The sequence below is a fragment of the Somniosus microcephalus genome, chromosome 20 (assembly GCF_052327205.1).
Source record: "Somniosus microcephalus isolate GS21.2 chromosome 20, FLI_Smic_1.0, whole genome shotgun sequence".
NCBI lineage: Eukaryota > Metazoa > Chordata > Chondrichthyes > Squaliformes > Somniosidae > Somniosus > Somniosus microcephalus.
Window position 1 is genome coordinate 20201534 of NC_141006.1, and position 13913 is coordinate 20215446.

Genomic DNA, 13913 nt, shown 5'->3' on the forward strand with positions numbered 1-13913 from the left:
GTGTGCCTGGTGCCTGTAACATTGTGTGTCTGGTGCCTGTAACATTGTGTGCCTGGTGCCTGTAAGATTGTGTGCCTGGTGCCTGTAACATTGTGTGCCGGTTCCTGTAACATTGTGTGTCTGGTGCCTGTAACATTGTGTGTCTGGTGCCTGTAACATTGTGTGCCTGGTGCATGTAAGATTGTATGCCTGCTGCCTGTAACATTGTCTGCCTGGTGCCTGTAACATTGTCTGACTGGTGCCTGTAAGATTGTGCGCCTGGTGCCTGTAATATTGTGTGCCTGGTGCCTGTAAGTTTGTGTGTCTGGCGCCTGTAACATTGTGTGCCTGGTGCCTGTATGATTGTGTGCCTGGTGCCTGTAACATTGTGTGTCTTGTGCCTGTAAGATTGTGTGCCTGGTGCCTGTAAGATTGTGTGCCTGGTGCCTTTAACATTGTGTGCCTGGTGCCTGTAAAATTGTGTGCCTGGTGCCTGTAACATTGTGTGCCTGGTGCTTGTAACATTGTGTGATTGGTGCCTGTAACATTGTGTGCCTGGTGCCTGTAACATTGTGTGCCTGGGGCCTGTAACATTGTGTGCCTGGTGTCTGCAACATTGTGTGCCTGGTGCCTGTAACATTTTGTGCCTGCTGCCTGTAACATTGTGTGCCTAGTACCTGTAACATTATGTGTCTCGTGTCCTGTAAAATTGTGAGACTCGTGCCTGTAGCATTGTGTGCCTGGTGCCTGTAAAATTGTTTGCCTGGTGGCTGTAACATTACGTGCCTGGTGCCTGTAACAGTGTGCAACTAGTGCCTGTAACATTGTGTGCCTGGTGCCTGTTACATTGTTGCCTGGTGCTAGTAACATTGAGTGCCTGGTGCCTGTAACATTGTGTGCCTGGTGTCTGTAAGATTGTGTGCCTGGTGCCTGTAACATTGTGTGTCTGGTGCCTGTAACATTGTGTGCCTGGTGTCTGTAATATTGTGTACCTAGCGTCTGTGACATTGTGTGGCTGGTGCCTGTAACATTGTGTGTCTGGTGCCTGTAACATTGTGTGTCTGGTGCCTGTAACATTGTGGGGCTGATGCCTGTAACATTGTGTGCCTGGTGCCAGTTACATTGTGTGCCTGGTGCTTGTAACATTGTGTGCCTGGTGCCTGTAACATCGTGTGCCTGGTGCCTGTAACATTGTGTGCCTGGTGCCTGTAACATTGTGTGTCTGGTGCCTGTTACATTGTGTGCCTGGTGCCTGTACGATTGTGTGCCTGGTGCCTGTAAGATTGTGTGTCTGGTGCCTGTAACATCGTGTGCCTGGTGCCTGTAACATTGTGTGTCTGGTGCCTGTAACATTGTGTGTCTGGTGCCTGTAACATTGTGTGATGCCCAAAACATTGTGTGCCTGGTGCCTGTAACATTGTGTGCCTGGTGCCTGTAACATTGTGTGCCTGGTGCCTGTAACATCGTGTACCTGGTGCCTGTAACATTGTGTGTCTGGTGCCTGTAACATTGTGTGTCTGGTGCCTGTAACATTGTGTGATGCCCAAAACATAGTGTGCCTGGTGCCTGTAACTTTGTGTGCCTGGTGCCTGTAACATTGTGTGGCTGAAGCCTGCAACATTCTGTGCCTGAATCCTGTAACTTTGTGTACTTGGTGCCTGTAACATTGTCTGCGTGGTGCCTGTTACATTGTCTGACTGGTGCCTGTGACATTGTGTGCCTCGTGCCAGTAACATTGTGTGTCTGGTGCCTGTAACATTGTGTGTCTGTTGCCTGTAACATTGTGTGATGCCCAAAACATTGTGTGCCTGGTGCCTGTAAGATTGTGTGCCTGGTGCCTGTAACATTGTCTGCCTGGTGCCTGTAACATTGTCTGCCTGGTGCCTGTTACATTGTCTGACTGGTGCCTGTAACATTGTGTGCCTGGTGCCTGTAAGATTGTGTGCCAGGTGCCTGTAGGATTGTATGCTTGGTGCCTGTAACATTGTGCACCTGGTGCCTGTAAGATTGTGCGCCTGGTGTCTGCAATATTGTGTGCCTGGTGCCTAGCACATTGTGTGTCTGGTGCCTGTAACATTGTGTGTGTGGAGCCTGTAATAATTTGTGCCTGAATCCTGTAAGATTGTGTGCCTGGTGCCTGTAACATTGTGTGCCTGGTGCATGTAACATTTTGTGCCTGCTGCCTGTAACATTGTGTGCCTGGTACCTGTAACATTATGTGTCTCATGTCCTGTGACATTGTGTGCCTCGTGCCTGTAACATTGTGTGTCTGGTGCCTGTAATATTGTGTGTCTGGTGCCTGTAACATTGTCTGCCTGGTGCCTGTAACATTACCTGACTGGTGCCTGTAAGATTGTGTGCCTGGTGCCTGTAAGATTGTGTGCCTGGTGCCTGTAAGATTGTGTGCCTGGTGCCTGTAACATTGTCTGCCTGGTGCCTGTAACATTGTCTGACTGGTGCCTGTAAGATTGTGCGCCTGTTGCCTGTAATATTGTGTGTCTGGTGCCTAAAACATTGTGTGTCTGGTGCCTGTAACATTGTGTGTCTGGTGCCTGTAACATTGTGTGTCTGGTGCCTGTAACATTGTGTGATGCCCAAAACATAGTGTGCCTGGTGCCTGTAAAATTGTGTGCCTGGATCCTGTAACATTGTGTGCCTGGTGCCTGTAACATTGTGTGCCTGGTGCCTGTAACATTGTGTGTCTGAAGCCTGTAACATTCTGTGCCTGAATCCTGTAACTTTGTGTGCCTGGTGCCTGTAACATTGTCTGCCTGGTGCCTGTTACATTGTCTGACTGGTGCCTGTACCATTGTGTGCCTGGTGCCTGTAAGATTGTGTGCCAGGTGCCTGTAGGATTGTATGCTTGGTGCCTGTAACATTGTGCACCTGGTGCCTGTAAGATTGAGCGCCTGGTGTCTGGAATATTGTGTGCCTGGTGCCTAGCACATTGTGTGTCTGGTGCCTGTAACATTGTGTGTGTGGAGCCTGTAATAATGTGTGCCTGAATCCTGTAAGATTGTGTGCCTGGTGCCTGTAACATTGTGTGCCTGGTGCATGTAACATTTTGTGCCTGTTGCCTGTAACATTGTGTGCCTGGTACCTGTAACATTATGTGTCTCGTGTCCTGTGACATTGCGTGCCTCGTGCCTGTAACATTGTGTGTCTGGTGCCTGTAATATTGTGTGTCTGGTGCCTGTAACATTGTCTGCCTGGTGCCTGTAACATTGTCTGACTGGTGCCTGTAAGATTGTGTGCCTGGTGCCTGTAAGAATATGTGCCTGGTGCCTGTAAGATTGTGTGCCTGGTGCCTGTAAGATTGTCTGCCTGGTGCCTGTAACATTGTCTGACTGGTGCCTGTAAGATTGTGCACCTGGTGCCTGTAATATTGTGTGCCTGGTGCCTGTAAGATGGGGTGCCTCTAAGATTGTGTGCCTGGTGCCGAAAACATTGTGTGTCTGGTGCCTGTAACATTGTGTGCCTGGTGCCTGTAAGATTGTGTGCCTGTTGCCTGTAACATTGTGTGTCTGGTGCCTGTAAGATTGTTTGCCTGGTGCCTGTAAGATTGTGTGCCTGGTGCCTTTAACATTGTGCGCCTGGTGCCTGTAAGATTGTGTGCCTGGTGCCTGTAACATTGTGTGCCTGGTGCCTGTAACATTGTGTGCCTGGAGCCTGTAACATTGTATGCCTGGAGCCTGTAACATTGTGTGCCTGGTGCCTGTAAGATTGTGTGCCTGTTGCCTGTAACATTGTGTGCTTTGTGCCTGTAACATTGTGTGTCTGGTGCCTGTAACCAGCAGTGGGAAACTATGCTCCCTGACGTGTTGCATTCCATCAGGTCTCTCCTTTCTACATCTACCAATGTCACACCTCACGAGCGAGTCTTCAGCTTCCAGCATCGCTCCGTCCATGGGACGTCTCTACCATCATGGTTGGCAGCTCCCGGCCCTGTGCTGCTCTGAAGATTCGTCCAATCATCTAAAACCGATCCTCTCATCGATGAGGTAGAACTCATGGATGTCAACACCACGTACACGCACGTGTGGTACCCTGATGGCCGGGAGTCCACCGTTTCACTCCGGGACCTGGGTCCCTGTCCGGCTGGTTCCACAGACCCATCAATAGAGGGACCCACGAGGATGATGCTGACACTCTGCGCTCCCCCAAAGATGGCGCCCTACCTGGGGCATCGAGAGATCTGCCAGCTGCCCCACTGGATCCACTCGGGGAGCTGAGTTTTCCCTGTGGGATGGCCACCCAAGGCCAGGAAGCCGGTCAATCCCCAGCTATCCAACAGGATGAAGCCAGTTCTGTGCCTGTGGGGACTCGCACCCGGAGTCACAATCTCCCCAACCTCCCACGGTTCGATCAGAGCAACACGGGCATTGTCGATCCACCAGTATGGATCAAGTGGCCCAGGGACCAAGACACGGTCCAGGGAGACGTGCCTTCTAGCCATAAACAAAAATCTAAAAGACGGCGGCTATTCGTGGTCCACCTGATCCGCTAAGAGGAAGTCGTCGGACTTCCAAATCTTTCAGGCAGGAAGAACGTTGTAAATCTCATCGTCATCAAGAAACTACTCGTGAAATAACGCTGGACGGCCAGCTGATGGCGCCATCCAAGGAGTATAAATACTTGGGCGTCGGCACCGGCTGGCCAGGGACATTTTCGAAGACAAGGAACTATTGAAGTACAACTAGACCTCCATGTTCTGAAACAAGTTGATTAAAGCCTTGCTTTATGCTCAAACCAAGTGCGTAGTGAGTTCTATTATGTCAGCTGTTGCCTGTAACATTGTGTGCCTGTTGCCTGTAACATTGTGTGCCTGGTACTGTAATACTGTGTGCCTGGTGCCTCTAACATTGTGTGCCTCGTACCTGTAACATTGTGTGTCTGGTGCCTGTAAGATTGAGTGCCTCACACCTGTAACATTGTGTGCCTGGTGCTTGAAACATTGTGTGCCAGGCGCCTGTCACATTGTGTGACTGGCGCCTGTAACATTGTGTGCCTGCCGCCTGTAACATTTTGTGCCACGTGCCTGTAACATTGTGTGCCTGGTGCCTGGTGCCTGTAAGATTGTGTGCCTGGTGGCTGTAATACTGTGTGCCTAGTGCATCTAACATTGTGTGCCTCATGCCTATAACATTGTGTGCCTGGTGCCTGTAAGATTGTGTGTCTGGTGCCTGTAACATGTGCGCCTGGTGCCTGTATGATTGTGTGTCTGGTGCCTGTGACATTGTGTGTCTGGTGCCTATAACATTGTGTCTGGTGCCTGTTACATTGTGTGCCTGGTGCCTGTAACAGTGTGTGCCTGGCACCTGTAACATTGTGTGCCTGGTTCCTGTAACATTGTGTGTCTGGCACGTGTAACATTGTGTGCCTGGTGCCTGTAACATTTTGTGCCAGGTGTCTGTAATATTGTGTGCCTGGGGCCTGTAAGATTGTGTGCCTGGTACCTGTAACATTGTGTGCCTCACACTTGTAACATTGTGTGCCTGGTGCCTGTAACATTGTGTGCCTGAATCCTGTAACTTATTGTGCCTGGTGCCTGTAACATTGTCTGCCTGGTGCCTGTAACATTGTCTGACTGGTGCCTGTAAGATTGTGTGCCTGGTGCCTGTAAAATTGTGTGCCTGGTGCCTGTAAGATTGTGCGCCTGGTGCCTGTAATATTGTGTGCCTGGTGCCTAGCACATGGTGTGTCTGGTGCCTGTAACATTGTGTGTCTGGAGCCTGTAATAATGTGCGCCTGAATCCTGTAAGATTGTGTGCCTGGTGCCCGTAACATTGTGTGCCTGGTGCCTGTAACATTTTGTGCCTGCTGCCTGTAACATTGTGTGCCTGGTGTCTGTAATATTGTGTGCCAGGTGCCTGTAGGATTGTATGTTTGGTGCCTGTAACATTGTGCACCTGGTGCCTGTAAGATTGTGCGCCTGGTGTCTGGAATATTGTGTGCCTGGTGCCTAGCACATTGTGTGTCTGGTGCCTGTAACATTGTGTGTGTGGAGCCTGTAATAATGTGTGCCTGAATCCTGTAAGATTGTGTGCCTGGTGCCTGTAAGGTTGTGTGCCAGGTGCCTGTAGGATTGTATGCTTGGTGCCTGTAACATTGTGCACCTGGTGCCTGTAAGATTGTGCGCCTGGTGTCTGGAATATTGTGTGCCTGGTGCCTAGCACATTGTGTGTCTGGTGCCTGTAACATTGTGTGTGTGGAGCCTGTAATAATGTGTGCCTGAATCCTGTAAGATTGTGTGCCTGGTGCCTGTAACATTGTGTGCCTGGTGCATGTAACATTTTGTGCCTGTTGCCTGTAACATTGTGTGCCTGGTACCTGTAACATTATGTGTCTCGTGTCCTGTGACATTGCGTGCCTCGTGCCTGTAACATTGTGTGTCTGGTGCCTGTAATATTGTGTGTCTGGTGCCTGTAACATTGTCTGCCTGGTGCCTGTAACATTGTCTGACTGGTGCCTGTAAGATTGTGTGCCTGGTGCCTGTAAGATTGTGTGCCTGGTGCCTGTAAGATTGTGTGCCTGGTGCCTGTAACATTGTCTGCCTGGTGCCTGTAACATTGTCTGACTGGTGCCTGTAAGATTGTGCACCTGGTGCCTGTAATATTGTGTGCCTGGTGCCTGTAAGATGGGGTGCCTGTAAGATTGTGTGCCTGGTGCCGAAAACATTGTGTGTCTGGCGCCTGTAACATTGTGTGCCTGGTGCCTGTAAGATTGTGTGCCTGTTGCCTGTAACATTGTGTGTCTGGTGCCTGTAAGATTGTGTGCCTGGTGCCTGTAAGATTGTGTGCCTGGTGCCTTTAACATTGTGCGCCTGGTGCCTGTAAGATTGTGTGCCTGGTGCCTGTAACATTGTGTGCCTGGTGCCTGTAACATTGTGTGCCTGGAGCCTGTAACATTGTGTGCCTGGAGCCTGTAACATTGCGTGCCTGGTGCCTGTAAGATTGTGTGCCTGTTGCCTGTAACATTGTGTGCTTTGTGCCTGTAACATTGTGTGTCTGGTGCCTGTAACCAGCAGTGGGAAACTATGCTCCCTGACGTGTTGCATTCCATCAGGTCTCTCCTTTCTACATCTACCAATGTCACACCTCACGAGCGAGTCTTCAGCTTCCAGCATCGCTCCGTCCATGGGACGTCTCTACCATCATGGTTGGCAGCTCCCAGCCCTGTGCTGCTCTGAAGATTCGTCCAATCATCTAAAACCGATCCTCTCATCGATGAGGTAGAACTTATGGATGTCAACACCACGTACACGCACGTGTGGTACCCTGATGGCCGGGAGTCCACCGTTTCACTCCGGGACCTGGGTCCCTGTCCGGCTGGTTCCACAGACCCATCAATAGAGGGACCCACGAGGATGATGCTGACACTCTGCGCTCCCCCAAAGATGGCGCCCTACCTGGGGCATCGAGAGATCTGCCAGCTGCCCCACTGGATCCACTCGGGGAGCTGAGTTTTCCCTGTGGGATGGCCACCCAAGGCCAGGAAGCCGGTCAATCCCCAGCTATCCAACAGGATGAAGCCAGTTCTGTGCCTGTGGGGACTCACACCCGGAGTCACAATCTCCCCAACCTCCCACGGTTCGATCAGAGCAACACGGGCATTGTCGATCCACCGGTATGGATCAAGTGGCCCAGGGACCAAGACACGGTCCAGGGAGACGTGCCTTCTAGCCATAAACAAAAATCTAAAAGACGGCGGCTATTCGTGGTCCACCTGATCCGCTAAGAGGAAGTCGTCGGACTTCCAAATCTTTCAGGCAGGAAGAACGTTGTAAATCTCATCGTCATCAAGAAACTACTCGTGAAATAACGCTGGACGGCCAGCTGATGGCGCCATCCAAGGAGTATAAATACTTGGGCGTCGGCACCGGCTGGCCAGGGACATTTTCGAAGACAAGGAACTATTGAAGTACAACTAGACCTCCATGTTCTGAAACAAGTTGATTAAAGCCTTGCTTTATGCTCAAACCAAGTGCGTAGTGAGTTCTATTACGTCAGCTGTTGCCTGTAACATTGTGTGCCTGGTGCCTGTAACATTGTGTGCCTGGTACTGTAATATTGTGTGCCTGGTGCCTCTAACATTGTGTGCCTCGTACCTGTAACATTGTGTGTCTGGTGCCTGTAAGATTGAGTGCCTCACACCTGTAACATTGTGCGCCTGGTGCTTGAAACATTGTGTGCCAGGCGCCTGTCACATTGTGTGACTGGCGCCTGTAACATTGTGTGCCTGCCGCCTGTAACATTTTGTGCCACGTGCCTGTAACATTGTGTGCCTGGTGCCTGGTGCCTGTAAGATTGTGTGCCTGGTGGCTGTAATACTGTGTGCCTAGTGCATCTAACATTGTGTGCCTCATGCCTATAACATTGTGTGCCTGGTGCCTGTAAGATTGTGTGTCTGGTGCCTGTAACATGTGCGCCTGGTGCCTGTATGATTGTGTGTCTGGTGCCTGTGACATTGTGTGTCTGGTGCCTATAACATTGTGTCTGGTGCCTGTTACATTGTGTGCCTGGTGCCTGTAACAGTGTGTGCCTGGCACCTGTAACATTGTGTGCCTGGTTCCTGTAACATTGTGTGTCTGGCACGTGTAACATTGTGTGCCTGGTGCCTGTAACATTTTGTGCCTGGTGTCTGTAATATTGTGTGCCTGGGGCCTGTAAGATTGTGTGCCTGGTACCTGTAACATTGTGTGCCTCGCACTTGTAACATTGTGTGCCTGGTGCCTGTAACATTGTGTGCCTGAATCCTGTAACTTATTGTGCCTGGTGCCTGTAACATTGTCTGCCTGGTGCCTGTAACATTGTCTGACTGGTGCCTGTAAGATTGTGTGCCTGGTGCCTGTAAAATTGTGTGCCTGGTGCCTGTAAGATTGTGCGCCTGGTGCCTGTAATATTGTGTGCCTGGTGCCTAGCACATGGTGTGTCTGGTGCCTGTAACATTGTGTGTCTGGAGCCTGTAATAATGTGCGCCTGAATCCTGTAAGATTGTGTGCCTGGTGACCGTAACATTGTGTGCCTGGTGCCTGTAACATTTTGTGCCTGCTGCCTGTAACATTGAGTGCCTGGTGTCTGTAATATTGTGTACCTAGCATCTGTGACATTGTGTGTCTGGTGCCTGTAACATTGTGTGTCTGGTGCCTGTAAGATTGTGTGCCTGGTGCGTGTAAGATTGTGTGCCTGGTGCCTGTAACATTGTGTGCCTGGTGCCTGTAACATTGTGTGTCTGGTGCCTGTAACATTGTGTGTCTGGTGCCTGTAACATTGTGTGATGCCCAAAACATTGTGTGCCTGGTGCCTGTACGATTGTGTGCCTGGTGCCTGTAACATTGTGTGCTTGGTGCCTGTAACATTGTGTGTCTGAAGCCTGTAACATTGTGTGCCTGAATCCTGTAACTTTGTGTGCCTGGTGCCTGTAACATTGTCTGCCTGGTGCCTGTAACATTGTCTGACTGGTGCCTGTAAGATTGTGTGCCTGGTGCCTGTAAGATTTTGTGCCTGGCGCCTGTAAGATTGTATGCCTGGTGCCTGTAACATTGTGCGCCTGGTGCCTGTAAGTTTGTGCACCTGGTGTCTGTAATATTGTGTGTCTGGTGCCGAGCACATTGTGTGTCTGGTGCCTGTAACATTGTGTGTGTGGAGCCTGTAATAATGTGTGCCTGAATCCTGTAAGATTGTGTGCCTGGTGCCTGTAACATTGTGTGCCTGAATCCTGTAACTTATTATGCCTGGTGCCTGTAACATTGTCTGCCTGGTGCCTGTAACATTGTCTGACTGGTGCCTGTAAGATTGTGTGCCTGGTGCCTGTAAGATTGTGTGCCTGGTGCCTGTAAGATTGTGCGCCTGGTGCCTGTAATATTGTGTGCCTGGTGCCTAGCACATTTTGTGTCTGGTGCCTGTAACATTGTGTGTCTGGAGCCTGTAATAATGTGTGCCTGAATCCTGTAACATTGTGTGCCTGGTGCCTGTAACATTGTGTGCCTAGTACCTGTAACATTTTGTGCCTGCTGCCTGTAACATTGTGTGCCTGGTGTCTGTAATATTGTGGACCTAGCATCTGTGACATTGTGTGGCTGGTGCCTGTAACATTGTGTGTCTGGTGCCTGTAACATTGTGTGTCTGGTGCCTGTAAGATTGTGTGCCTGGTGCCTGTAAGATTGTGTGCGTGGTGCCTGTAACATTGTGTGCCTGGTGCCTGTAACATTGTGTGCCTGGTGCCTGTAACATCGTGTACCTGGTGCCTGTAACATTGTGTGTCAGGTGCCTGTAACATTGTGTGCCTGGTGCCTGTAACATTGTGTGATGCCCAAAACGTTGTGTGCCTGGTGCCTGTAAGATTGTGTGCCTGGTGCCTGTAACATTGTGTGCTTGGTGCCTGTAACATTGTGTGCCTTGCACCTGTAACATTTTGTGTCTCGAGCCTGTAACATTGTATGCCTGAATCCTGTAACTTTTTGTGCCTGGTGCCTGTAACATTGTCTGCCTTGTGCCTGTAACATTGTCTAACTGGTGCCTGTAATATTGTGTGCCTAGTGCCTAGCACATTGTGTGTCTGGTGCCTGTAACATTGTGTGTCTGGAGCCTGTAATAATGTGTGCCTGAATCCTGTAAGATTGTGTGCCTGGTGCCTGTAACATTGTGTGCCTGGTGCCTGTAACATTTTGTGCCTGCTGCCTGTAACATTGTGTGCCTGGTACCTGTAACATTATGTGTCTCGTGTCCTGTAAAATTGTGAGACTCGTGCCTGTAACATTACGTGCCTGGTGCCTGTAACATTGTGTGCCTGAATCCTGTAACTTTGTGTGCCTGGTGCCTGTAACATTGTGTGCCTGAATCCTGTAACATTATGTGTCTCGTGTCCTGTGACATTGTGTGCCTGGTGCCTGTAAGATTGTGTGCCTGGTGCCTGTAACATTGTGTGCCTGAATCCTGTAACTTTGTGTGCCTCGTGCCTGTAACATTGTCTGCCTGGTGCCTGTAACATTGTGTGCCTGAATCCTGTGAAATTGTGTGCCTCGTGCCTGTAACATTGTGTGTCTGGTGGCTGTAACATTGTGTGTCTGGTGCCTGTAACATTGTGTGATGCCCAAAACATTGTGTGCCTGGTGCCTGTAAGATTGTGTGCCTGGTGCCTGTAAGATTGTGTGCCTGAATCCTCTAACTTTGTGCGCCTGCTGCCTGTAACATTGTCTGCCTGGTGCCTATAACATTGTCTGACTGGTGCCTGTAAGATTGTGTGCCTGGTGCCTGTAAGATTGTGTGTCTGGTGCCTGTAAGATTGTATGCCTGGTGCCTGTAACATTGTCTGCCTGGTGCCTGTAACATTGTCTGACTGGTGCCTGTAAGATTGTGCGCCTGGTGCCTATAACAATGTGTGTCTGGCGCCTGTAACATTGTGTGCCTGCTGCTTGTAAGATTGTGTGCCTGGTGCCTGTAACATTATGTGTCTGGTGCCTGTAAGATTGTGTGCCTGGAGCCTGTAAGATTGTGTGCCTGGTGCCTTTAACATTGTGTGCCTGGTGCCTGTAAGATTGTGTGCCTGGTGCCTGTAACATTGTGTGCCTGGTGCCTGTAACATTGTGTGCCTGGAGCCTGTAACATTGTGTGACTGGTGCCTGTAACATTGTGTGCCTTGTGCCTGTAACATTTTGTGCCTGCTGCCTGTAACATCATGTGTCTCGTGTCCTGTAAAATTGTGAGACTCGTGCCTGTAACATTGTGTGCCTGGTGCCTGTAAAATTGTGCGCCTGGTTGCTGTAACATTACGTGCCTGGTGCCCATAACAGTGTACACCTACTGCTTGTAACATTGTGTGTTTGGTGCCTGTAACAGTGTGCAACTAGTGCCTGTAACATTGAGTGCCTGGTGCCTGTTACATTGTGTGTCTGGTGCTGGTAACATTGTGTGTCTGGTGCCTGTAACATTGTGTGTCTGGTGCATGTAACATTGTGGGGCTGATGCCTGTAACACTGTGTGCCTGGTGCCTGTATCATCGTGTGCTTGGTGCCTGTAACATTATGAGCCTGGTACCTGTAAAACTATGTGTCTCGTGTCCTGTAAAATTGTGAGACTCATGCCTGTAACATTGTGTGTCTGGTGCCTGTAAAATTGTGCGCCTGGTTGCTGTAACATTACATGCCCGGTGCCTGTAACAGTGTACACCTAGTGCTTGTAACATTGTGTGTTTGGTGCCTGTAACAGTGTGCAACTAGTGCCTGTAACATTGTGTGTCTGGTGCCTGTTACATTGTGTGTCTGGTGCTAGTTACATTGAGTGCCTGGTGCCTGTAACATTGTGTGCCTGGTGCCTGTAACATTGTGTGCCTGGTGCCTGTAACATAGTGTGCCTGGTGCCTGTAACATTGTGTGTCTGGTGCCTGTAACATTGTGTGCCTGGTGCCTGTAACATTGTGTGTCTGGTGCCTGTAACATTGTGTGTCTGGTGCCTGTAACATTGTGTGATGCCCAAACATTGTGTGCCTAGTGCCTGTAAGATTGTGTGTCTGGTGCCTTCAACATTGTGTGTCTGGTGCCTGTAACATTGTGTGATGCCCAAAACATTGTGCACCTGGTGCCTGTAACATTGTGTGCCTGGTGCCTGTAGCATTGTGTGCCTGGTGCCTGTAACATCGTGTACCTGGTGCCTGTAACATTGTGTGATGCCCAAAACATTGTGTGCCTGGTGCCTGTAACATTGTGTGTCTGGCGCCTGTAACATTGTGTGTCTGGTGCCTGTAACATTGTGTGTCTGGTGCCTGTAACATTGTGTGATGCCCAAAACATTGTGTGCCTGGTGCCTGTAAAATTGTGTGCCTGGTGCCTGTAACATTGTGTGCCTGGTGCCTGTAACATTGTGTGCCTGGTGCCTGTAACATTGTGTGTCTGAAGCCTGTAACATCGTGTGCCTGAATCCTGTAACTTTGTGTGCCTGGTGCCTGTGACATTGTCTGCCTGGTGCCTGTAACATTGTCTGACTGGTGCCTGTAAGATTGTGTGCCTGGTGCCTGTAAGATTGTGTGCCTGGTGCCTGTAAGATTGTATGCCTGGTGCCTGTAACATTGTGCGCCTTGTGCCTGTAAGTTTGTGTGCCTGGTGTCTGTAATATTGTGTGCCTGGTGCCTAGCACTTTGTGTGCCTGGTGCCTGTAACATTGTGTGCCTGGTGCCTGTAACATTTTGTGCCTGCTGCCTGTAACATTGTGTGCCTGGTAAATGTAACATTATGTGTCTCGTGTCCTGTGACATTGCGTGCCTTGTGCCTGTAACATTGTGTGTCTGGTGCCTGTAACATTGTGTGTCTGTTGCCTGTAACATTGTGTGATGCCCAAAACATTGTGTGCCAGGTGCCTGTAAGATTGTGTGCCTGGTGCCTGTAACATTGTTTGTCTGAATCCTGTAACTTTGTGTGCCTGGTGCCTGTAACATTGTCTCCCTGGTGCCTGTAACATTGTCTGACTGGTGCCTGTAAGATTGCGTGCCTGGTGCCTGTAAGATTGTGCGCCTGGTGCCTGTAAGATTGTATGCCTGCTGCCTGTAACATTGTCTGCCTGGTGCCTGTAACATTGTCTGACTGGTGCCTGTAAGATTGTGCGCCTGGTGCCTGTAATATTGTGCGCCTGGTGCCTGTAAGATTGTGTGCCTGGTGCCTATAACATTGTGTGTCTGGCGCCTGTAACATTGTGTGCCTGGTGCCTGTATGATTGTGTGCCTGGTGCCTGTAACATTGTGTGTCTGGTGCCTGTAAGATTTTGTGCCTGGTGCCTATAAGATTGTGTGCCTGGTGCCTTTAACATTGTCAGCCTGGTGCCTGTAAGATTGTGTGCCTGGTGCCTGTAACATTGTGTGCCTGGTGCTTGTAACATTGTATGATTGGTGCCTGTAACATTGTGTGCCTGGTGCCAGCAACATTATGTGCCTGGGGCCTGTAACAT